General features: G+C 41.7%; 1 protein-coding gene and 1 long non-coding RNA gene across 2 annotated transcripts in view; one reads left to right on the forward strand and one right to left on the reverse strand.

Moving 5' to 3' along the window:
• The window catches only part of LOC133559724 (uncharacterized), a 6,602-nt gene extending 5,664 nt beyond the window's left edge, over positions 1-938 (forward strand). The window contains exon 2 of the long non-coding RNA XR_009808258.1: positions 429-938. This is a non-coding gene — a long non-coding RNA (uncharacterized LOC133559724). The remainder of the gene's footprint in view (positions 1-428) is intronic.
• lrmda (leucine rich melanocyte differentiation associated) overlaps positions 1-27,500 on the reverse strand; it is a 705,908-nt gene that overhangs the window by 190,234 nt on the left and 488,174 nt on the right. The gene's annotated exons all lie outside the window — the stretch shown is intronic.

The raw sequence follows: 27,500 nt of genomic DNA on the forward strand, positions 1-27,500 counted from the left end.
GAAGCTCTGCCATCCGGGATGAACTCAAAGTAAAGCCGCTGCTCCTCCACATGGAGAGGAGCCAGATGAGGTGGTTCGGGCATCTGGTCAGGATGCCACCCGAAGGCCTCCCTAGGGAGGTGTTTAGGGCACGTCCAACCGGTAGGAGGCCACGGGGAAGACCCAGGACACGTTGGGAAGACTATGTCTCTCGGCTGGCCTGGGAACGCCTCGGGATCCCCCGGGAAGAGCTAGACGAAGTGGCTGGGGAGAGGGAAGTCTGGGTTTCCCTACTTAGGCTGCTGCCCCCGCGACCCGACCTCGGATAAGCGGAAGAAGACGGATGGATGGAATTTTGTATGTTTGACTGTGATATAAATGAAATGTGATATAAAATATCCACACATTTGACCAATAAGCGTGATTTGTCTTCATACTGTGCCCTGCAGGTCCATGCCAACCTCTCACAGTCCTCTCCAACACCCCGGCGAAGGAAAAGAATGCCGGGTTTGAGTGTCACTCGAACCTTCTGCCCCGCCGACGACCTCCACCGCACCCTCGGAAGACTCCGACTCTTTCAAAAGGCGTCCACGGTTCCACAAGAATGTCCTTCTGTCCTCCACTGTTTCAGCTTCATTTCCTCTCAGTTCTCCCGACGAGGGCGGCTCTTCACGCGGCTTCTCTCATTCGTCGCTGGCCTCTATTCACACACTTGAGAGCGAAAGGGGGGAAAAAAAAAGGCCTCTCCGCCGCCAGTGGAAAGCGAGGATGAGTGGCTACTCAGCGCGACATGTGCATGGGAAAAGGGGCACAAATTGTTTGAAGTTTGGGTCAGGAGATAGTCGGGATATTGCGGAAAGATAGAACCGTATAAACATTTCAGGCAGTGTATGCAAAACCAGTGAGGTGAGCACATTGTGTAAATGGTAAATAAAAACAGAATACAATGATTTGCAAATCCTTTTCAACTTACAGCATTTCCTTATATTTTCACTCCGGCGCTTACCAAAGGCCTGCGGTAAAAGTAAGCATGCGCTAATTATTTTAAAACCTCTTCTCACTCCGCCGCTTACCAAAGGCATGCGGTAAAAGTAAGCATGCGCTAATTATTTTAAAACCTCTTCGCACTCGTGAGGTTACCAAAGGCATGCGTTAAAAGTAAGCATGCGCTAATTAATTTAAAACCTCTTCTAACTCCGGCGCTTACCAAAGGCATGCGGTAAAAGTAAGCATGCACTAATTAATTTAAAACCTCTTCTAACTCCGGCGCTTACCAAAGGCATGCGGTAAAAGTAAGCATGCACTAATTATTTTAAAACCTCTTCTCACTCCTGCGCTTACCAAAGGCATGCGGTAACAGTAAGCATGCGCTAATTATTTCAAAACCTGTTCTCACTCCGGCGCTTACCAAAGGCATGCGGTAAAAGTAAGCATGCGCTAATTATTTTAAAACCTCTTCTCACTCCTGCACTTACCAAAGGCATGCGGTAAAAGTAAGCATGCGCTAATTATTTTAAAACCTCTTCTCACTCCGGCGCTTACCAAAGGCATGCGGTAAAAGTAAGCATGCGCTAATTATTTTAAAACCTCTTCTCACTCCGCCGCTTACCAAAGGCATGCGGTAAAAGTAAGCATGCGCTAATTATTTCAAAACCTCTTCTCACTCCGGCGCTTACCAAAGGCAAGCGGTAAAAGTAAGCATGCGCTAATTATTTTAAAACCTCTTCTCACTCCTGCACTTACCAAAGGCATGCGGTAAAAGTAAGCATGCGCTAATTATTTTAAAACCTCTTCTCACTCCGGCGCTTACCAAAGGCATGCGGTAAAAGTAAGCATGCGCTAATTATTTTAAAACTTCTTCTCACTCCGGCGCTTACCAAAGGCATGCGGTAAAAGTAAGCATGCGGTAATTATTTTAAAACCTCTTCTCACTCCGGCGCTTACCAAAGGAATGCGGTAAAAGTAAGCATGCGCTAATTATTTTAAAACCTCTTCTCACTCCGGCGCTTACCAAAGGCATGCGGTAAAAGTAAGCATGCGCTAATTATTTTAAAACCTCTTCTCACTCCTGCACTTACCAAAGGCATGCGGTAAAAGTAAGCATGCGCTAATTATTTTAAAACCTCTTCTCACTCCGGCGCTTACCAAAGGCATGCGGTAAAAGTAAGCATGCGCTAATTATTTTAAAACCTCTTCTCACTCCGGCGCTTACCAAAGGCATGCGGTAAAAGTAAGCATGCGCTAATTATTTTAAAACTTCTTCTCACTCCGGCGCTTAGCAAAGGCATGCGGTAAAAGTAAGCATGCGCTAATTATTTTAAAACCTCTTCTCACTCCGGCGCTTACCAAAGGCATGCGGTAAAAGTAAGCACTTTTGCTTACATGCAATTCCTGTAGTATTCTCGCGAGCTCTCATACTGCGCAATTTTATTTATTCTTAGCTCTCATGCTAAATGTTTTGTTTTCCCCTTTTTGTGCCTATGTGCCAGTTTAGTTTACTATTTGTTTATCCTAGCTTTCATGCTAGCGTCTTTTGTTTGCCTTTCCTTAGCTCCAGTATTTTTGTTTTCTAGCACCTTTTGTTATTCAAATAAATAGTTAAACCTTACCTTTGCTGTGTTCTATTTCGACGCTTCCTCGAGGGAATCGAACCCGGCGCCACGATGCCGGACAGACGTAACAGAGATTTTCCTATTTAAACGGGGATAGCAGGTCCATTCTATGTGTCATACTTGATCATTTCGCCATATTGCCATATTTTTGCTGAAAGGATTTAGTAGAGAACATCGAGGATAAAGTTCGCAACTTTCGGTGCTAAGAGAAAAGCCCTGCCTCTACCAGATGTTGCAGACGATGACGTTGCAAGTGCAGTAAAAGTAAGCATGCGCTAATTATTTCAAAACCTCTTCTCACTCCGGCACTTACCAAAGGCATGTAGTAAAAAATTGAGTGTGATGTAAGGATACCATCATGAAAAGCACACTTAAAGGCCTACTGAAATGAGATATTCTTATTTAAACGGGGATAGTAGGTCCATTCTATGTGTCATACTTCATCATTTCGCCATATTGCCATATTTTTGCTGAAAGGATTTAGTAGAGAACATCCACGATAAAGTTCGCAACTTTCGGTGCTAAGAGAAAAGCCACGTGATACAACAGCGTGTTTTCAGAGTAAAAGAGTGAGGGTTAACTAGACTGGCCTGCCTGTAGTCCAGACCAGTCTCCCATTGAAAATGTGTGGCGCAATATGAAGCTTAAAAACACCACAACGGAGACCTCGGACATCAAGCAAGAATGGGAAAGAATTCCAATTCTAAAATTGTTTTTCTCAGTTCCCAAACGTTTACAGAGTGTTGTTAAAAGGAAAGGCCATGTAACACAGTGGTAAAAATGCCCCTGTGCCCACTTACCTGCAATGTGTTACTGTCATTAAATTCTAAGTTAATGATTATTTGCAAAAAAAAAATATGTGTGACCCCTTCCTTTAGCGGCAGCCTCAGCGATGTAACTTGGACAACCCCCAAAATGAATAGACGAGCGCGTGGGACTGTTCCTCAGAGGGCAGTGTGAGACTGTAACTGGGTGTGCAGCTCCATGCGTTCTCCTCATGAACAAAATTGAACTCTGTCTCTGCCTGATTCCTTGCTCCTTGTTCTGTCTAATACAGGGGTAGGAACCTGTGGATCTAGAGCCAGATGTGGCTCTTTTGATGACTGCATCTGGCTCTCGGACAAATCTGAGCTAACACTGCTTAACACGATAAGTAATGACTAATTCCACTTTTAATCAAAGTCTTAAAAATAACGTTCAAAATATTAAACATGCTCATGCATTTGAATCCATCCATCCTTTTTTCTACCGCACTTTATTTATTATTATTTTTTTTAGGGCTTGCCCTCCTGGGGTTTCTTCAGACCACCAAGCACCGACATGAAAGCCTGTTTCAGGGTTACGATATTTTTTTACTTTTCAATAAGTCTCTCCGTTGCTTTCCAGCAACGGTCTTTTTCTCTTTCGTTCTCGCTCGCACTCTGGCTCCGGCTCCAACCCCGTCTCTCCTCCTGGCTGCTGCTTATAACAGAGCGACAGGTGATTAGATGACAAGGCCCAGGTGGGTTGTCTACGCACCTGTCGCTGATTTCGAGGCCGGTCCTGGCACGCCTCGCTTCGCTGCAGGCCTGCAGGCCACGCCCCCTCCACAGTTAGCTTCAGAATATCAATGTTTTTACAAAGAATAAGAGACCTATTATGCTCTAGTAATGTTGGTTTTATTTAAAAATGCATGCATTTAGGTGTGTTCAGTGTTGAAAAAAAAATTATATGGCTCTCACGGAAATACATTTTAAAATATTGGGATTTTTGGCTCTCTCAGCCAAAAAGGTTCCCGACCCCTGGTCTAATAGATGGTTCTGTGCTTAAACCTGACAGTTGGAACATCAAATATCTTGTCTTTGCAGTCTATTCAATTAAATATAAGTTGAAAAGGGTTTGCAAATCATTGCATTCTGTTTTTATTTACAAATTACACAACGTTCCAACTTCACTGGTTTTGTGTTTTGTACAAGAACACCGAGTAGAGAACCAATGTTAATCGTATAATTAAACAAGTATATTAATTTACGGGCGTCTGGTCAGGATGCCACCCGAACACCTCCCTAGTTGGGAAGGCCTGGAAAGGCCTAGTGATTTAGGGCTATATAAGTAAACATTGATTGATTGATTGATAATTTGAGCAAAGATGAAAGATCCGTGGATGAGGAAAGTTAGAGTGAAGGAATAGAAAAAAAAAAAAAGCGAGGGCAGTTGGAGCGATTCAGAGGTTATTAGAAAAGTTTACTAGGATAATTCTGGAAAATCCCTTATCTGCTTATTGTGTTACTACTGTTTTAGTGAGATTATATGGTATATGTGAAGGCCTGGGAATGCCCCGGGATCCCCCAGGGAAGAGCTGGATGAAGTGGCTGGGGAGAGGGAAGTCTGGGCTTCCGCGACCGGACCTCGGATAAGCGGAAGAAGATGGAAAGGCGCAGATTGAGTTAATAGAACACAACGTTACTTCCTTTAGATGCCGACATGAGTGACACATGCACTTCCTGTCGCTCACATGTGACACCCGGGACAGGTTAAGCCCTTAATGGAGCACATTTGACTGGTTAATCCGGCGCTGTAACATCCTCCTCGCCTCCGCGCCGGAAAGGTCAGGCGGAGCGTCCTTTCAACTTTTAAGTATTCTTCTCATCTTCGCCACCCGCCCGACGCATGCCGGGCGCCCCTGGTCGTTGGCTTCGGAGCAGTCACCCGCATGAGAAGGTGTCAAGTCTACCTGTCTCAACAGCAACCCCCCCGTCCCCCCCATCGCCTGACCCACAGATAGCCCCTCGGGGACATTAATTATAGACCGCTCGGACTTGTTGAGAGGAGAGCGAGACGGAGCCGGGACGAGATAAATGCGGAGATGTTGTTACAGCACCTGTCACGTCCCAATCACCCAATCCTGCCGCACCGGGGGTCACGCCGAGGGTTCACTCGATCAGGTTTCGCATTAGTCACCGGGGGTTGGTTGCAGGTGCGCTTTCATTAGGGGCGTTTTCTCTCCGGGACCAAAGTATGGGAACTGGACGACTGAAAAGGTAAGTTCTGTGTTAAGTTAAAGGCCTACTGAAATGAGATGTTCTTATTTAAACGGGGATAGCAGGTCCATTCTATGTCTCATACTTCACCATTTCCCGATATTGCCATATTTTTGCTGAAAGGATTTAGTAGAGAACATCCACGATAAAGTTGGCAACTTTTGGTCGCTAATAATTGTTTACAATCATGGCCACCAGCAGCGAGAGCTATTTGGACCGAGAAAGTGACAATTTCCCCATTAATTTGAGCAAAGATGAAAGATCCGTGGATGAGGAAAGTTAGAGTGAAGGAATAGAGGAAAAAAAAAAAGGCGAGGGCAGTTGGAGTGATTCAGATGTTATTAATAATAATAATAATAATGGATTAGATTTATATCGCGCTTTTCTATTGTTAGATACTCAAAGCGCTCACAGAGAAGTGGGAACCCATCATTCATTCACACCTGGTGGTGGTAAGCTACATTTGTAGCCACAGCTCCCCTGCGGTAGACTGACGGAAGCGTAGCTGCCAGTTTGCGCCTACGGCCCCTCCGACCACCACCAATCATTCATTCATCATTCATTCCGGTGTGAGCGGCACCGGGGGCAAAGGGTGAAGTGTCCTGCCCAAGGACACAACGGCAGCGACTTTGATGTCCATAGGTGGGAAGCGAACCTGCAACCCTCAGGTTTCTGGCACGGCCGCTCTACCCACTACGCCATACCGCCCATTAGAAAAATTTACTTGGATGATTCTGGAAAATCCCTTATCTGCTTATTGTGTTACTAGTGTTTTAGTGAGATTATATGGTACCTGAAAGTCGGAAGGGTGTGGCCACGGGTGTTGTGACCGCCAGTGTCTCTGAGGGAAGCCATGTTTCTCGACGAGGCGAGGGGCCAAGCTGAGCTCAATAGTTTCAGTTTCTTCTTCAATATTTTCATACTCCAACCCTCTGTTTCAATACGTGTGTAATCTGTTGAATCGCTTAAGTCGCTGAAATCCGAGTTTGAATCCGAGCTAATGTCGCTATATCTTGCTGTGGTATTCGCCATTGTTTGTTTACATTGGCAGCACTGTGTGACGTCACAGGGAAATGGATAGTCGCATCGCAAATAGCGAAAATAAGGCACTTTAAAGCTTTATTTAGGGATATTCCGGGACCGGTAAAATTTTGAAAAAAACTTCAAAAAATACAACAAGCCACCGGGAACTGATTTTTATTGTTTTTAACCCTTTTGAAATTGTGATAATCTTCCCCTTTAAAGCAGAATAATATCGACTGAGCTATCGGAAAAGGAAAAACCTGCCGCACGAAACATAAAACCACTAAACGGGCCCCAAAAGGCCGAACTGTGCTTCAAACATGGTCAGCACAGTTGGAGGAAGTCCGTCCCGATCTCAACCCCTTTAAAAACTCAACAAAGAACTTCAATTGTGAGTAAACATTACGGACCTTTGGCCTCATAAATGTTTGTATGGATGAACGGGGAAAAACCTCCCCACAGACAATCCGAACTCTTGCCGGAAACAAAGTCCACATTTTTGGACGTTTTCAGTCAAAACAAGAGTCAAAGCCAACATGTTATAACAATGCACAAATCAATACAAAACGTCAAAGACCCTGGGGTGGAACGCACAAAGGCTTCCTGGCAAAGATCAGTTTAAACCAAAAATACTTTTTATTTCCTGTTGTGCTCACCAAGAAAAAAGGTTATCAAGGCACTCATGCAGAGTTAAAACGTAAACTGAAGCCAAATGATCTTTACATTGACTATTGTGTGCTTATTATACGGTGCAGTCTAAATTAAATTACAGGAGTAAATAGATAAAAACATAAAAACAAACAAAAACAAAAATAGGTTTGATTATTAAATTAAATAAATATGTCCTATGTCGCAAAACCAACTTTTCTTACCTATTGGTACTGTCAGGTTCAAACACTGATATCTATTAAACAGACAAGAAGCAAGGAATCATGCAGACACAGAGTCCCATTTAGCTAATGAGGAGAACACATGGCGCTGCACACTTAGTCGCAGTCTCGCCCTACGCTCTGAGATACAGCTCCCGCGTCCCCCAGTCAACATCACTGAGGCCGCCTCTAAAAGGAGTGGTCACACATAATCATGCAAAGCAGCTCCAGTACGCACAATACGTGACGGAAAGTGCTGGGGTGCCTTGTGCTTTCGCCTTCATCTGCGTGCTGTCGTCTTATCTTCGTTGAGGTCCTTGAAGTCTTTGGCTGTTAGCGGGCTAAATCAAAGACAACATCTGCGGCTGAGGCCACCCCTCGGAAAAAAAGTTTTTGTCCTTGCACAGATAGAAAATGTACAACTTGAGCACAATAGCTATTAACTATAGCAACAGACTTTGAGCATACTAAAGTTTTGAGATAATAAATACATGATTATTCTAACAGTACCTCAGATCTACTTAAGACCAGAACTTTGGAGGCATTGCCGAGATATTTATGAAACAATCTTGCCTGCCTGTATACTTCGTCCAAACGAGCCGTTTTGAATTTTCTCAACTTGTGATATTTTTTCCAAACATGTGAAATCAGCGGATAGCTCCACACATGGGAGAGCTTTACCCACAGAACTTTGCTCTAGTCCGCCATTGAGGTTTGACGTTGTCGTCAACAAGTGCCTTATTTTTCCTCTGTCCTCTTGTTGTGGGGCAGACTGGCTCGTACATGCACATGCATATTCCCCTGCTGCCATTTCTAATAAAAAAGTAACTTAAATAACTTATATCTGTCAGTAGTTTCGCTATGGAAGCACCAAAAATAACAACATTGCGGACGAGAGGAGACGCTATCGAAGTGGAGCAACGTAAATAGGAGGACGGTCAGAAAGTGTCTTGTAGATCGTCTTTAAAATATAATTCTGCAAAATTTTTACAAAAAACAAACAAAAAAACATTACATGTTAGGTAGATCACAAAAAGAGGGTTTAAATTTTGAAAAAAAATATTAATAATCTTTAAAGTGTTGTGTTTTAGTTTAATCCTGCCTTCTTCTTTGTCTGCACCTGTGTATTCAGAGATTCGTCATCGGCGAGGGGGCGGACCTTTAGGCACACCCGCTCGCAATCAGCCCGCCAGTATTTAGGCTCGTCGCTGACAGCTTGGCCTTGTCGGTTAATGTATCCTGAACCACTCTCGTGCATGCGCCTGCTTCACCTCACCAGACCTGGTACGTTGTCGACACTTAGTCCCGAACTCCCTAACCTCTTCTCCGTTTGTTTCCCAGCCTCCCTGAGTTAAACGGGATTCTTTTGTTGGACTCTTGCCCTGCTCAGTGTGCCCTGGCCTTTTCTCCTGCCGACCTCTGAGGAACCTGTTTTGTCCAGGTTACATGGTGTGCGCTTCAGCCCCATCGCCCTTAGTTATCCTTTTTGTCTACTTAAATTTTTTCTTTTTTATAATTTCACCTTGTCTCCCGTCTCTGTACCCCCCAGAGCGTAGGGTGAGATTGTAATTGAGTGTGCAGCTCCATGCTTTCTCCTCATGGGCAAAAATTACTCTGTCTCTGCCTGATTCCTTGTTTCTTGTCCTGTGTAATTTTGATTGATTGGTTGATTGATACTTTTATTAGTAGATTATTAGATTGTTGTTAAAAGGAAAGGCCATGTAACACGGTGGTAAAAATGCTCCCGTGACAACTGTTTTGCAATGTGTTGCTGCCATTAAATTGTAAGTTACTGATTATTTGCCAAAAAAATACAAGTTTCTCAGTTGGACTATTAAATATCTTGTTTTTGCAGTCTATTCAATTGAATATAAGTTTAAAAGGATTTGCAAATCTTTGAATTCTCTTTTTATTTACGATTTACACAACTTCACTGGTTTTGAGTTTTTACTACAATGCTTTAGAACTGAATAAATGCATGCTGATTTTTCCGTATTCCTATACTATGATTCAATAAATAAAGAAATAAAATGTTTGCTATGAACATGTGCACTCTACCCACAAAGTTTCACACTGACAGGTGTGGTAGTTTCTGCATAATCCGAGACAACTAACGAGCGAACAGGGTTGAAAACAATGCCGTGCTCCAAAAATGAGTAAAAAGGACAAAGGCATACATCTATGATAATTTGACATTTCCGTTCCGGCGTGTCTCTCTTAACCGCCACCGAGTGATCACAGCAATCTGTCCAAACAAATGGCTCCTTTCGCCCATTACCGCGCCACCGGATTAGACGACTCCCGGCCACTTGATTCCCCCGCTGTCGCGGCGGCTCCTGTTCCTAATGGACCGGGTGGGGTGGGAGGGCGGTTTCCACCCCGACGGTATCGAGGTCAACGCGTCTGAAGGTCACCCCTGTCGGCGAATCTAAATAAATAACATTCAGGTGCGCTATGCTCTGTCAGGCGGGCGTCTTAACGATGCCGAGTTAACACATACTAAATAACAGTGGCTTCCCACGCGCTGACAGCCTCAGAAATAATTGACCGTCCGCGCTCCAAAACAGAGACGCGGTAGGCAGAGGATTCAATCCAGCGCCTGACAGAACCTATTGAGCATGTCACCACATTTTGCATTATACACGCGGCAATGTCAGGGCGCAGGGAAGGCGGTGGGGATGGGGGGGCGTGGCCTCCCGCGAGAACGCCGCCACCGCATCTCCGAGGCGGGCTAATTGACCTGACTCTCCGTGAGATGATCTCGTTAACTAATTTCCTGACAGCTTCATGAGAAAAGTCTGGTATTTACTCGCAGTCAAAACATGACAAAGTGTTTTGTTTAGTTTTTGTTTTATGCTTGGCAGCGCTCGCATCTCATTTCATCTCTCTGGTGATCGCCTCTGATAACAACACACAACCTGATATTGAAGAAACATCACCAAAAGACATGTTTCAACGTTGTATTTGTGTCGTGAAAAATATTGGTTGGGAAGTGACCAAAATTCAAAACCCAACATTGATTAAACATTGTTAAAAAAGGATGTTGTTTCAACGTTGTAATTGTGTTAAGGTATTATTGTTTGGGAAATGACCAAAATTCAATGGTCAAAACAACGTCAAAACTCAACATTAATGAAACGTTGTCAAAAAGCATGTTGTTTCGACATTGTACCTGTGATGGTTGGGAATAGATCAAATGTCAATGGTCCAATCAACGTCACAACCTGACATTGATTAAATGTTGTCAAAAAGCATGTTGTTTCAATGTTACATTTGTGTTGTAGAATATTGGTTGGGAAGTGACCAAAATACAAAACCCAACATTGATTAAACATTGTTAAAAAAGGATGTTGTTTCAACGTCGTATTTGTGTTAAGGGACTATTGCTTGGGAAATGACCAAAATTCAATGGTCAAATCAACATTAATGAAACGTCAAAAAACATGTTGTTTCGACATTGTACTTGTGATGGTTGGGAAATGACCAAAATTCAATGGTCAAATCAACGTCAAAACTCAAGATTAATGAAAAGTTGTCGAAAAGCATGTTGTTTCGACATTGTACCTGTGATGGTTGGGAATAGATCAAATATCAATGGTCCAATCAACGTCACAACCTGACATTGATTAAATGTTGTCAAAAAGCATGTTGTTTCAATGTTACATTTGTGTTGTAGAATATTGGTTGGGAAGTGACCAAAATTCAAAACCCAACATTGATTAAACATGGTTAAAAAAGGATGTTGTTTCAACGTTGTATTTGTGTTAAGGGACTATTGCTTGAGAAATGACCAAAATTCAATGGTCAAATCAACATTAATGAAACGTCAAAAAACATGTTGTTTCGACATTGTACTTGTGATGGTTGGGAAATGACCAAATATCAATGGTCCAATCAACGTCACAACCTGACATTGATTAAATGTTGTCAAAAAGCATGTTGTTTCAATGTTATATTTGTGTTGTAGAATATTGGTTGGGAAGTGACCAAAATTCAAAACCCAACATTGATTAAACATTGTTAAAAAAGGATGTTGTTTCAACGTTGTATTTTAGGAAATTACCAACATTCAATGGTCAAATCAACGTCAAAACTCAACATTAATGAAACGTTGTCAAAAACCATGTTGTTTCGACATTGTACTTGTGATGGTTGGGAATAGACCAAATATCAATGGTCAAATCAACGTCACAACCTGACATTGATTAAACATTGTCAACAAGCACGTTGTTTCAATGTTGTATTTGTGTTGTACAATATTGATTGGGAAATTACCAAATTTCAATGTCAAATCAACGTCAGAACCCAACATTGATGAAACGTCGTCAAAAAGCATGTTGTTTCGACATTGTACTTGTGATGGTTGGGAAATGACCAAATATCAATGGTCAAATCAACGTCAGAACCCAACATTGACTAAACAATGTCAAAAAAGAATTGTTGTTTCAATGTTGTATTTGTGTTGTAGAATTTTCGTTGGGAAATGACCAAATTTCAATGGTCAAAACCCAACATTGATTAAACATAGTCAACAAGCACGTTGTTTCAATGTTGTATTTGTGTTGTACAATATTGATTGGGAAATTACCAAATTTCAATGTCAAATCAACGTCAGAACCCAACATTGATGAAACGTCGTCAAAAAGCATGTTGTTTCAACATTGTATTTGTGTTGTGAGACATTGGTTGGGAAATGACCAAAATTCAATGGTTATATCTAAGTCAGAAATTGACATTGATTAAACGTCAAAAAGCACGTTGTTTCAGCGTCGTATTTGTGTTGTGGAATATTGGTTGGGAAATGACCAAATTTCAACGGTCAAACCAACGTCAGAACCCAACATTGATTAAACATTGTCAACAAGCACGTTGTTTCAACGTTGTATTTGTGTTGTAGAATATTGTTTGGGAAATGACCAAAATTCAATGATCAAATGTAAGTCAGAACCCAACGTTGATTAAACGTTGTCAAAAAGCACGTTGTTAGAAACATTGTATTTGTGTTGTGAAATACTGCTTGAGAAATGACCAAATTTCAAAGGTCAAATCTAAGTCAGAACCCAACATTGATGAAACGTTGTCAACAAGCATGTTGTTTCAACGTTGTATTTGTGTTAAGGGAATATTGTTTGGGAAATGACCAAAGATCAATGGTCAAATCAACATCACAACCTGACATTAATTAAAGGCAACCTGTTTCAACGTTGTTTCTCTGTTGTGGAATATTGGTCGGGAAATGACCAAAATTCAAAACCCAACATTGATGAAACGTTGTCAAAAAGCATGTTGTTTCAATGTTGTATTTGTGTTGAGGTACATTGTTTGGGAAATTACCAAATTTCATCCATCCATCCATCCATCTTCTTCCGCTTATCCGAGGTCGGGTCGCGGGGGCAGCAGCCTAAGCAGGGAAGCCCAGACTTCCCTATCTCCAGCCACTTCGTCTAGCTCTTCCCGGGGGATCCCGAGGCGTTCCCAGGCCAGCCGGGAGACATAGTCTTCCCAACGTGTCCTGGGTCTTCCCCGTGGCCTCCTACCAGCTGGACGTGCCCTAAACACATCCCTAGGGAGGCGTTCGGGTGGCATCCTGACCAGATGCCCGAACCACCTCATCTGGCTCCTCTCGATGTGGAGGAGCAGCGGCTTTACGTTGAGTTCCTCCCGGATGGCAGAGCTTCTCACCCTATCTCTAAGGGAGAGACCCAAACTCATTTGGGCCGCTTGTACCCGTGATCTTATCCTTTCGGTCATGACCCAAAGCTCATGACCATAGGTGAGGATGGGAACGTAGATCGACCGGTAAATTGAGAGCTTTGCCTTCCGGCTCAGCTCCTTCTTCACCACAACGGATCGATACAACGTCCGCATTACTGAAGACGCCGCACCGATCCGCCTGTCGATCTCACGATCCACTCTTCCCCCACTCGTGAACAAGACTCCTAGGTACTTGAACTCCTCCACTTGGGGCAGGGTCTCCTCCCCAACCCGGAGATGGCATTCCACCCTTTTCCGGGCGAGAACCATGGACTCGGACTTGGAGGTGCTGATTCTCATTCCGGTCGCTTCACACTCGGCTGCGAACCGATCCAGTGAGAGCTGAAGATCCCGGCCAGATGAAGCCATCATGACTACATCATCTGCAAAAAGCAGAGACCTAATCCCGTGGCCACCAAACCGGAACCCCTCAACGCCTTGACTGCGCCTAGAAATTCTGTACCAAATTTCAATGGTCAAATCTAAGACAGAACCCAACATTGATTAAACAATGTCAAAAAGTATGTTTCAATATTGTATTTGTGTTAAGGGAATACTGGTTGGGAAATGACCAAATATCAACGGTCAAATCAACATCACAACCTGACATTGAATAAACGATGTCAAAAAGCATGTTTGAATGTTGTATTTGTGTTGTGGAATACTGGTTGGGAAATGACCAAAATTCAATGGTCAAATCAAAGTCAGGACCCAACATTGATTAAACGTTGTCAAAAACATGTTGTTTCAACGTTGTATTTGTGTTAAGGGAATATTGGTTGGGAGATGACCAAATATCAACAGTCAAACCAACATCACAACCTGACATTGATTAAACGTTGTCAAAAAGCATGTTGTTGCAACGTTGTATTTGATTAGTAAAACATTCAATGGTCAAATCAACGTCAGAACCCAACGTTGATTAAACATTGTCAAAAAGCATGTTGTTTCAATATTGTATTTGTGTTACCATGAATTGATTAACGTGGACCCCGACTTAAACAAGTTGAAAAACTTATTGGGGTGTTACCATTTAGTGGTCAATTGTACGGAATATGTACTGTACTGTGCAATCTACTAATAAAAGTCTCAATCAATCAATCAATCAAAAATGACTGGGAAATGACTAAATTTCAATGGTCAAATCAAGGTCAGAACCCGACATTGATGAAACATCAAAAAAGCATGTTGTTTCAACGTTGTATTTGTGTTGTGGAATATTTGTTGGGAAATTACCTTATTCCAATCGTCAAATCAACGTCAGAAACCAACATTGATTCAACGTCGTCAAAAAGCATGTTGTTTCAACGTTGTATTTATGTTGAGGAACATTGGTTGGGAAATGACCAAACTTCAATGGTCAAATCAACGTCAGAACCCAACATTGATGAAAAGTCATCCAAAAGCATGTTGTTGCAACATTGTATTTGTGTTGTGGAATATTGTTTGGGAAACGACCAAATTTCAATGGTCAAATCTAAGTCAGAACCCAACATTCAATAAATGTTGTCAACAAGCATGTTGTTTCAACGTTGTATTGGTGTTACCATGAATTGAAAAACTTATTGGGGTGTTACCATTTAGTGGTCAATTGTACGGAATTTGTACTGTACTGTGCAATCTACTAATAAAAATCTCAATCCATTAATCAATCAAAAAGCGTTAATGGAATATTGGTTGGGAAATGACTAAATTTCAATGGTCAAATCAAGGTCAGAACCCGACATTGATGAAACATCAAAAAAGCATGTTGTTTCAACGTTGTATTTGTGTTGTGGAATATTTGTTGGGAAATTACCTTATTCCAATCTTTAAATCAACGTCAGGAACCAACATTGATTCAACGTCATCAAAAAAGCATGTTGTTTCAATTTTGTATTTATGTTTAGGAACCTTGGTTGGAAAATGACCAAACTTCAATGGTCAAATCAACGTCAGAACCCAACATTGATGAAAAGTCATCAAAAAGCGTGTTGTTGCAACATCATATTTGTGTTGTGGAATATTGTTTGGGAAACGACCAAATTTCAATGGTCAAATCTAAGTCAGAACCCAACATTGAATAAATGTTGTCAACAAGCATGTTGTTTCAACGTTGTATTGGTGTTACCATGAATTGAAAAACTTATTGGGGTGTTACCATTTAGTGGTCAATTGTACGGAATTTGTACTGTACTGTGCAATCTACTAATAAAAGTCTCAATCCATTAATCCATCAAAAAGCGTTAATGGAATATTGGTTGGGAAATGACTAAATTTCAATGGTCAAATCAAGGTCAAAACCCGACATTGATGAAACATCAAAAAGCATGTTGTTTCAACGTTGTATTTGCGTTGTGGAATATTTGTTGGGAAATTACCTTATTCCAATCGTCAAATCAACGTCAGAAACCAACATTGATTCAACGTCGTCAAAAAGCATGTTGTTTCAACGTTGTATTTATGTTGAGGAACATTGGTTGGGAAATGACCAAACTTCAATGGTCAAATCAACGTCAGAACCCAACATGGAAGAAAAGTCATCCAAAAGCATGTTGTTGCAACATTGTATTTGTGTTGCGGAATATTGTTTGGGAAATGACCAAATTTCAATGGTCAAATCTAAATCAGAACCCAACATTCAATAAATGTTGTCAACAAGCATGTTGTTTCAACGTTGTATTGGTGTTACCATGAATTGAAAAACTTATTGGGGTGTTACCATTTAGTGGTCAATTGTACGGAATTTGTCCTGTACTGTGCAATCTACTAATAAAAGTCTCAATCCATTAATCCATCAAAAAGCGTTAATGGAATATTGGTTCGGGAAATGACTAAATTTCAATGGTCAAATCAAGGTCAGAACCCGACATTGATGAAACATCAAAAAAGCATGTTGTTTCAACGTTGTATTTGTGTTGTGGAATATTTGTTGGGAAATTACCTTATTCCAATCTTTAAATCAACGTCAGAAACCAACATTGATTCAACGTCGTCAAAAAGCATGTTGTTTCAACGTTGTATTTATGTTGTGGAACATTGGTTGGAAAATGACCGAACTTCAATGGTCAAATCAATGTCAGAACCCAACATTGATGAAAAGTCATCAAAAAGCATGTTGTTGCAACATCGTATTTGTGTTGTGGAATATTGTTTGGGAAATGACCAAATTTCAATGGTCAAATCTAAGTCAGAACCCAACATTCAATAAATGTTGTCAACAAGCATGTTGTTTCAACGTTGTATTGGTGTTACCATGAATTGAAAAACTTATTGGGGTGTTACCATTTAGTGGTCAATTGTACGGAATTTGTACTGTACTGTGCAATCTACTAATAAAAGTCTCAATCCATTAATCCATCAAAAAGCGTTAATGGAATATTGGTTGGGAAATTACTAAATTTCAATGGTCAAATCAAGGTCAAAACCCGACATTGATGAAACATCAAAGTGCATGTTGTTTCAACGTTGTATTTGTGTTGTGGAATATTTGTTGGGAAATTACTTTATTCCAATCGTCAAATCAACGTCAGAAACCAACATTGATTCAACGTCGTCAAAAAGCATGTTGTTTCAACGTTGTATTTATGTTTAGGAACATTGGTTGGAAAATGACCGAACTTCAATGGTCAAATCAATGTCAGAACCCAACATTGATGAAAAGTCATCAAAAAGCGTGTTGTTGCAACATCATATTTGTGTTGTGGAATATTGTTTGGGAAACGACCAAATTTCAATGGTCAAATCTAAGTCAGAACCCAACATTGAATAAATGTTGTCAACAAGCATGTTGTTTCAACGTTGTATTGGTGTTACCATGAATTGAAAAACTTATTGGGGTGTTACCATTTAGTGGTCAATTGTACGGAATTTGTACTGTACTGTGCAATCTACTAATAAAAGTCTCAATCCATTAATCCATCAAAAAGCGTTAATGGAATATTGGTTGGGAAATGACTAAATTTCAATGGTCAAATCAAGGTCAAAACCCGACATTGATGAAACATCAAAAAGCATGTTGTTTCAACGTTGTATTTGTGTTGTGGAATATTTGTTGGGAAATTACTTTATTCCAATCGTCAAATCAACGTCAGAAACCGACATTGATTCAACGTCGTCAAAAAGCATGTTGTTTCAACGTTGTATTTGTGTTGTGGAACATTGGTTGGGAAATGACCAAACTTCAATGGTCAAATCAACGTCAGAACCCAACATTGATGAAAAGTCATCAAAAAGCGTGTTGTTGCAACATCGTATTTGTGTTGTGGAATATTGTTTGGGAAACGACCAATGGTCAAATCTAAGTCAGAACCCAACATTGAATAAATGTTGTCAACAAGCATGTTGTTTCAACGTTGTATTGGTGTTACCATGAATTGAAAAACTTATTGGGGTGTTACCATTTAGTGGTCAATTGTACGGAATTTGTACTGTACTGTGCAATCTACTAATAAAAGTCTCAATCCATTAATCCATCAAAAAGCGTTAATGGAATATTGGTTGGGAAATGACTAAATTTCAATGGTCAAATCAAGGTCAAAACCCGACATTGATGAAACATCAAAGTGCATGTTGTTTCAACGTTGTATTTGTGTTGTGGAATATTTGTTGGGAAATTACCTTATTCCAATCTTTAAATTAACGTCAGAAACCAACATTGATTCAACGTCGTCAAAAAGCATGTTGTTTCAACGTTGTATTTATGTTGTGGAATATTGTTTGGGAAACGACCAAATTTCAATGGTCAAATCTAAGTCAGAACCCAACATTGAATAAACGTTGTCAAGAAGCATGTTGTTTCAACGTTGTATTTGTGTGGTGGAATATTGGTTGGGAAATGACCAAATATCAACAGTCAAACCAGCGTCAGAACCCAACATTGATTCAACGTCGTCAAAAAGCATGTTGTTTCAACTTTATGTTTAGGAACATTGGTTGGGAAATGACCAAAATTCAATGGTCAAATCCAAGTCAGAACCCAACATTGATTAAACGTCAAAAAGCATGTTTCAACGTTATGTTTGATAAGAATAATAATAATGGATTAGATTTATATCGCGCTTTTCTATTGTTAGATACTCAAAGCGCTCACAGAGAAGTGGGAACCCATCATTCATTCACACCTGGTGGTGGTAAGCTACATCTGTAGCCACAGCTGCTCTGGGGTAGACTGACGGAAACGTGGTTGCCAGTTTGCGCCTACGGCCCCTCCGACCACCACCAATCATTCATTCATCATTCATTCACCAGTGTGGGCAGCACTGGGGGCAAAGGGTGAAGTGTCCTGCCCAAGGACACAACGGCACCGATTTGGATGTCAATAGGTGGGAAGCGAACCTGCAACCCTCAGGTTTCTGGCACGGCCGCTCTAACCACTACGCCATGCCACCCCAGGTGACACTAATGAGTAACTATAGCAACAGAACAAACAGGAAGTGCCACCAGGAACTAAGGAAGTCAAACACCAACAGAATACGATACAAAGACGGAACCTCACCACGCCGTGTGTCATTTCATCCGCGAGTTCCCATGCAGAGGAACGCACAGCCGCGAGACAGGGGGGTGGGGAGGGGCGTGGCCGTCCTAAAGCCGACACAAACTCCCATTATGCGGCTGGACCCCCCCCCGGTGAGTGGAGGTGCCACGCATACAGTATACAATGTCATGTTGTTGTTGTACGTCTGTGAATCATTCACACTCTCTTACAAAACAAGTGCTTGCCGGGACAAAAACCCCTCACCTCGCCAACAAGGTCACGGGGGGAAACTTAATCCCGCCGCACACAAAGCCGAGGTCTACCTGCCGGTGATCCACAGGGGGCGGGGGGGGATTGGGGACGATGACAATAGCGCGGTGTTGGCGTGACGACCGGAGAACAAAATCCTACGAACGCCTCCCTTCTTTCACCACCGGTGTCTCTTTGAAAGTCCACAAAGAACCATCCGCCTGACCTCTTTGTCTCCGGCGCTCAGTCGCACGGCGCGGCCTCTCATCGCCCGGACAATGACAGTAGGTGGAAACGCTCGCATTCATTACACAAAGTATAAATAGTGTAATCTATCAGCGCCCGTCCATCCGGATGATTGATGACGCCGCGTCAGAGAGGAGAGTGACACGTTAGAAAAAGTTTGGTTAACAATGCCCGGAGCCTGTGCTTGCCACCCCGGCTCCGTGATTAATGTGTTGTCAGCCCGGTAATCCCACACCCACGCCTAATGAGGCGAGGATTCATCATCTCGGGCCGGAGTGGCAGATGTCAGGGAGAAAGGAATCCAAGTGGCTGGAAACAATATCCTCTTTCTGGCCGGCGTTTGACGTGCGTGACGAGCTCTACAAACCACAAAGACAACCCGGAGAAGGACCGACTTCAGTACGGTAGACGCCCGGGGAATACTGAAAGAAGACTCCAGGATCACATGAGTTCTTAGTCTAATTTTTTGCAACTTAACGCCAAAAAAACGGAAATGCTGATTATCGGTCCTGCTAGAAACCGACCTCTATTTAATAATACAACTTTAACATTTGACAACCAAATAATAAAACAAGGTGACTCAGTAAAAAATCTGGGTATTATCTTCCACCCAACTCTCTCCTTTGAGTCACACATTAAAAGCGTTACTAAAACGGCCTTCTTTCATCTCCGTAATATCGCTAAAATTCGCTCCATTTTGTCCACTAAAGACGCCAAGATCATTATCCATGCGTTTGTTACGTCTCGTCTCGATTACTGTAACGTATTATTTTCGGGTCTCCCCATGTCTAGCATTAAAAGATTACAGTTGGTACAAAATGCGGCTGCTAGACTTTTGACAAGAACAAGAAAGTTTGATCATATTACGCCTGTACTGTATATACCTTTATATACATATATACATACATATATACCTATACTGTATATACCTTTATATACATATATACATACATATATACCTATACTGTATATACCTTTATATACATATATACATACATATATACCTATACTGTATATACCTTTATATACATATATACATACATATATACCTATACTATATATACCTTTATATACATATATACATACATATATATACCTATACTGTATATACCTTAATATACATATATACATACATATATACCTATACTGTATATACCTTTATATGCATATATACATACATATATACCTATAATGTATATACCTTTATATACATATATACATACATATATACCTATACTGTATATACCTTTATATACATATATACATACATATATACCTATACTGTATATACCTTTATATACATACATATATACCTACACTGTATATACCTTTATATACCTATATACATACATATATACCTTGCCCTTATGTGGGCCTACCGAGGATGTCGTAGTGGTTCGTGTTGTGGTTTGTGCAGCCCTTTGAGACACTAGTGATTTAGGGCTATATAAGTAAACATTGATTGATTGATTGATTGATGTTGTGTTACGGTACAGATGTTCTGCCGAAATGCTCTTGTCATTCTTGTTTGGTGTTGGTTCACAAATCCCCAAATCTGCGGTCCCCTCCAAGGTTTCTCATTGTCCCATTGTGTTGAGTTTTTCCTTGCCCTGATGTGGGATCTGAGTTGAGGATGTCGTGGCTTGTGCAGCCCTTTGAGACACTCGTAACTTAGGGCTATACAAATAAACATTGATTGACTGATTGAATGAAGTCATTTTTGCAAAAATGGGCCTTTCAGTTAATCAAATGTCTTTGGCGCAGTGGAAGAGTGGCCGTGCGCAACCCGAGGGTCCCTGGTTCAAATCCCACCTAGTACCAACCTCGTCACGTCCGTTGTGTCCTGAGCAAGACACTTCACCCTTGCTCCTGATGGGTGCTGGTTAGCGCCTTGCATGGCAGCTCCCTCCATCAGTGTGTGAATGGGTGAATGTGGAAGTAGTGTCAAAGCGCTTTGAGTACCTTGAAGGTAGAAAAGTGCTATACAAGTACAACCCATTTATCATTTATTATTTATCGAAAACATTGAAATACGCCAATCGACGACAACCGACACACCCACGGTGAATCAAAACCTGGTTATCTGCATTGGAGCCGATTGGGAAAAGAGTTAATGCAGGTCAACCAGACCGGTCGGGTCATTTTCAAGTTAACATAGGCCAAATGCATTTTGAAGTAACCTAAAACAAACTAGAAATGTTCGTGGTAAAGGACTCCAAAGTTCGTTAACTTCTAAACAGCACGGCAACATTCGCACGGCGTAAACAACAACGACTTAACTTGAACGATAACGATAGGAAATCTCCAGCAAAGCCGCAGAGGGGAGACGATCGCGAGCGTCAAGTTCAAAGCGCTGAGCCGCTGATTAACGTCATCGGAGAGATGGCAACTCATGCAAACTTTTGTTTAATTCCTTACAAAGTGGTGATGGGGGGCCAGGGGGGACTCGCAGACACCGAGCCAGCTGTCTCTCATTAGGCGAGCGGCATCTTCCCGTCACCAAGGAGACCAAACGGGGGAGGATTAGCTGTGATTTGGGCTGATAGGCTGGGACGCTGTGGAGTTTCATAGCGAAACGCATCAATTGATTAGCGAGGAATTGAAGCGCCTGTCAAACTGATGATGTCGTTCTTTAGGGGAAACTACTCAGGGCAAGTCCAGGTTATTTGTTCTTTTTTTGACATGTGCTTTGTGGACTTGGAGAAGGCATTCGACCGTGTTCCTCGAGAAGTCCTGTGGGGAGTGTTCAGAGAGTATGGGGTATCGGACTGTCTGATTGTGGCGGTCCTCTCCCTGTATGATCAGTGTCAGAGCTTGGTCCGCATTGCCGGCGGTAAGTCGGACACGTTTCCAGTGAGGGTTGGACTCCGCCGAGGATGTCCTTTGTCACCGATTCTGTTCATGGACAGAATTTTTAGGCACAGTCAAAACGTTGAGGGCATCCGGTTTGGTGACCGCAGGATTAGGTCTCTGCTTTTTGCAGATGGTGTGGTCCTGATGGCTTCATCTGGCCAGGATCTTCAGCTCTCACTGGATCAATCAATGGTCAATCAAAAACTCACAACCCAGAGGGATGTCAATGTGAATGACCGTGAGAAACCTTGGAGAGGACCACAGATGTGGGTGACCACCCCCACCCTCTAGGGGAAGACCGGATGCAATGGAGGTCGAGTGGGTCTAACATAATACTGTGAAAGTCTAGCCCATAGTGGATCTAACTGGAGACAATCCCGAGCGGAGACGGGTCAGCAGCGCAGAGATGTCCCCAACCGATGCACGGGCGAGCGGTCCATCCCCTGGTCTCGACTCTGGACAGCCAGCACTTCATCTATGGCCACCGGACATAGTGAAACCCAATATCTAAGTTACATTTAAACCAGTGTGAGTGGCACTGGGAGCAGGTGGGTAAAGTGTCTTGCCCAAGGACACAACGGCAGTAACTAGGATAGCGGAACTCCATTTTTACAATGGAGTTCAGGGTGCACAACCAATTGTTAGCCCTTCACTTAACTCTAATTACTAAAGATCTACTAAAGTTGATGGTCGTGTTTATTTAAGTCGGTCATGTTTATTTAAGTCTTTGCGTCTTACCGTTTTATTATTCTTCATCAGTGGTTCCCAACCTGTTTTTAGCTGCGGACCGGTCAACGCTCGATAATTTGTCCCGTGGCCCGGTGGCGAGGGGGATGGCGTGTGGGGGATTTTTTTTTTTTGTCATGAAAAAGGGAGGTTTTTTTGGGTTGTTGCACTAATTGTAAGTGTATCTTGTGTTTTTTATGTTGATTTCATAAATGAAGTGAAGTGAAGTGAATTATATTTATATAGCGCTTTTTCTCTAGTGACTTAAAGCGCTTTACATAGTGAAACCCAATATCTAAGTTACATTTAAACCAGTGTGGGTGGCACTGGGAGCAGGTGGGTAAAGTGTCTTGCCCAAGGACACAACGGCAGTAACTAGGATAGCGGAACTCCATTTTTACAATGGAGTTCAGGGTGCACAACCAATTGTTAGCCCTTCACTTAACTCTAATTATTAAAGATCTACTAAAGTTGATGGTCGTGTTTATTTAAGTCGGTCATGTTTATTTAAGTCTTTGCGTCTTACCGTTTTGTTATTCTACATTAGTGGTCCCCAACCTGTTTTTAGCTGCAGACCGGTCAACGCTCGATAATTTGTCCCGTGGCCCGGTGGCGAGGGGGATGGCGTGTGGGGGATTTTTTTTTTTTGTCATGAAAAAGGGAGGTTTTTTTGGGTTGTTGCACTAATTGTAAGTGTATCTTGTGTTTTTTATGTTGATTTCATAAATGAAGTGAAGTGAAGTGAATTATATTTATATAGCGCTTTTTCTCTAGTGACTTAAAGCGCTTTACATAGTGAAACCCAATATCTAAGTTACATTTAAACCAGTGTGGGTGGCACTGGGAGCAGGTGGGTAAAGTGTCTTGCCCAAGGACACAACGGCAGTAACTAAGATAACGGAACTCCATTTTTACAATGGAGTTCAGGGTGCACAACCAATTGTTAGCCCTTCACTTAACTCTAAATACTAAAGATCTACTAAAGTTGATGGTCGTGTTTATTTAAGTCGGTCATGTTTATTTAAGTCTTTGCGTCTTACCGTTTTATTATTCTACATCAGTGGTCCCCAACCTGTTTTTAGCTGCGGACCGGTCAACGCTTGATAATTTGTCCCGTGGCCCGGTGGCGAGGGGGATGGCGTGTGGGGGATTTTTTTTTTTTGTCATGAAAAAGGGAGGTTTTTTTGGGTTGTTGCACTAATTGTAAGTGTATCTTGTGTTTTTTATGTTGATTTCATAAATGAAGTGAAGTGAAGTGAATTATATTTATATAGCGCTTTTTCTCTAGTGACTTAAAGCGCTTTACATAGTGAAACCCAATATCTAAGTTACATTTAAACCAGTGTGGGTGGCACTGGGAGCAGGTGGGTAAAGTGTCTTGCCCAAGGACACAACGGCAGTAACTAGGATAGCGGAACTCCATTTTTACAATGGAGTTCAGGGTGCACAACCAATTGTTAGCCCTTCACTTAACTCTAAATACTAAAGATCTACTAAAGTTGATGGTCGTGTTTATTTAAGTCGGTCATGTTTATTTAAGTCTTTGCGTCTTACCGTTTTATTATTCTACATCAGTGGTCCCCAACCTGTTTTTAGCTGCGGACCGGTCAACGCTCGATAATTTGTCCCGTGGCCCGGTGGCGAGGGGGATGGCGTGTGGGGGATTTTTTTTTTTTGTCATGAAAAAGGGAGGTTTTTTTGGGTTGTTGCACTAATTGTAAGTGTATCTTGTGTTTTTTATGTTGATTTCATAAATGAAGTGAAGTGAAGTGAATTATATTTATATAGCGCTTTTTCTCTAGTGACTTAAAGCGCTTTACATAGTGAAACCCAATATCTAAGTTACATTTAAACCAGTGTGGGTGGCACTGGGAGCAGGTGGGTAAAGTGTCTTGCCCAAGGACACAACGGCAGTAACTAGGATAGCGGAACTCCATTTTTACAATGGAGTTCAGGGTGCACAACCAATTGTTAGCCCTTCACTTAACTCTAAATACTAAAGATCTACTAAAGTTGATGGTCGTGTTTATTTAAGTCGGTCATGTTTATCTAAGTCTTTGCGTCTTACCGTTTTATTATTCTTCATCAGTGGTCCCCAACCTGTTTTTAGCTGCAGACCGGTCAACGCTTGATAATTTGTCCCGTGGCCTGGTGGCGAGGGGGATGGCGTGTGGGGGATTTTTTTTTTTGTCATGAAAAAGGGAGGTTTTTTTGGGTTGTTGCACTAATTGTAAGTGTATCTTGTGTTTTTTATGTTGATTTCATAAATGAAGTGAAGTGAAGTGAATTATATTTATATAGCGCTTTTTCTCTAGTGACTTAAAGCGCTTTACATAGTGAAACCCAATATTTAAGTTACATTTAAACCAGTGTGGGTGGCACTGGGAGCAGGTGGGTAAAGTGTCTTGCCCAAGGACACAACGGCAGTAACTAGGATAGCGGAACTCCATTTTTACAATGGAGTTCAGGGTGCACAACCAATTGTTAGCCCTTCACTTAACTCTAATTATTAAAGATCTACTAAAGTTGATGGTCGTGTTTATTTAAGTCGGTCATGTTTATTTAAGTCTTTGCGTCTTACCGTTTTATTATTCTACATCAGTGGTCCCCAACCTGTTTTTAGCTGCGGACCGGTCAACGCTCGATAATTTGTCCCGTGGCCCGGTGGCGAGGGGGATGGCGTGTGGGGGATTTTTTTTTTTTGTCATGAAAAAGGGAGGTTTTTTTGGGTTGTTGCACTAATTGTAAGTGTATCTTGTGTTTTTTATGTTGATTTCATAAATGAAGTGAAGTGAAGTGAATTATATTTATATAGCGCTTTTTCTCTAGTGACTTAAAGCGCTTTACATAGTGAAACCCAATATCTAAGTTACATTTAAACCAGTGTGGGTGGCACTGGGAGCAGGTGGGTAAAGTGTCTTGCCCAAGGACACAACGGCAGTAACTAGGATAGCGGAACTCCATTTTTACAATGGAGTTCAGGGTGCACAACCAATTGTTAGCCCTTCACTTAACTCTAAATACTAAAGATCTACTAAAGTTGATGGTCGTGTTTATTTAAGTCGGTCATGTTTATCTAAGTCTTTGCGTCTTACCGTTTTATTATTCTTCATCAGTGGTCCCCAACCTGTTTTTAGCTGCAGACCGGTCAACGCTTGATAATTTGTCCCGTGGCCTGGTGGCGAGGGGGATGGCGTGTGGGGGATTTTTTTTTTTGTCATGAAAAAGGGAGGTTTTTTTGGGTTGTTGCACTAATTGTAAGTGTATCTTGTGTTTTTTATGTTGATTTCATAAATGAAGTGAAGTGAATTATATTTATATAGCGCTTTTTCTCTAGTGACTTAAAGCGCTTTACATAGTGAAACCCAATATCTAAGTTACATTTAAACCAGTGTGGGTGGCACTGGGAGCAGGTGGGTAAAGTGTCTTGCCCAAGGACACAACGGCAGTAACTAGGATAGCGGAACTCCATTTTTACAATGGAGTTCAGGGTGCACAACCAATTGTTAGCCCTTCACTTAACTCTAAATACTAAAGATCTACTAAAGTTGATGGTCGTGTTTATTTAAGTCGGTCATGTTTATTTAAGTCTTTGCGTCTTACCGTTTTATTATTCTTCATCAGTGGTCCCCAACCTGTTTTTAGCTGCGGACCGGTCAACGCTCGATAATTTGTCCCGTGGCCCGGTGGCGAGGGGGATGGCGTGTGGGGGATTTTTTTTTTTTGTCATGAAAAAGGGAGGTTTTTTTGGGTTGTTGCACTAATTGTAAGTGTATCTTGTGTTTTTTATGTTGATTTCATAAATGAAGTGAAGTGAAGTGAATTATATTTATATAGCGCTTTTTCTCTAGTGACTTAAAGCGCTTTACATAGTGAAACCCAATATTTAAGTTACATTTAAACCAGTGTGGGTGGCACTGGGAGCAGGTGGGTAAAGTGTCTTGCCCAAGGACACAACGGCAGTAACTAGGATAGCGGAACTCCATTTTTACAATGGAGTTCAGGGTGCACAACCAATTGTTAGCCCTTCACTTAACTCTAATTATTAAAGATCTACTAAAGTTGATGGTCGTGTTTATTTAAGTCGGTCATGTTTATTTAAGTCTTTGCGTCTTACCGTTTTGTTATTCTACATTAGTGGTCCCCAACCTGTTTTTAGCTGCAGACCGGTCAACGCTCGATAATTTGTCCCGTGGCCCGGTGGCGAGGGGGATGGCGTGTGGGGGATTTTTTTTTTTTGTCATGAAAAAGGGAGGTTTTTTTGGGTTGTTGCACTAATTGTAAGTGTATCTTGTGTTTTTTATGTTGATTTCATAAATGAAGTGAAGTGAAGTGAATTATATTTATATAGCGCTTTTTCTCTAGTGACTTAAAGCGCTTTACATAGTGAAACCCAATAACTAAGTTACATTTAAACCAGTGTGGGTGGCACTGGGAGCAGGTGGGTAAAGTGTCTTGCCCAAGGACACAACGGCAGTAACTAAAATAGCGGAACTCCATTTTTACAATGGAGTTCAGGGTGCACAACCAATTGTTAGCCCTTCACTTAACTCTAAATACTAAAGATCTACTAAACTTGATGGTCGTGTTTATTTAAGTCGGTCATGTTTATTTAAGTCTTTGCGTCTTACCGTTTTATTATTCTACATCAGTGGTCCCCAACCTGTTTTTAGCTGCGGACCGGTCAACGCTTGATAATTTGTCCCGTGGCCTG

This window comes from Nerophis ophidion, linkage group LG09, assembly GCF_033978795.1.
Source record: "Nerophis ophidion isolate RoL-2023_Sa linkage group LG09, RoL_Noph_v1.0, whole genome shotgun sequence".
NCBI lineage: Eukaryota > Metazoa > Chordata > Actinopteri > Syngnathiformes > Syngnathidae > Nerophis > Nerophis ophidion.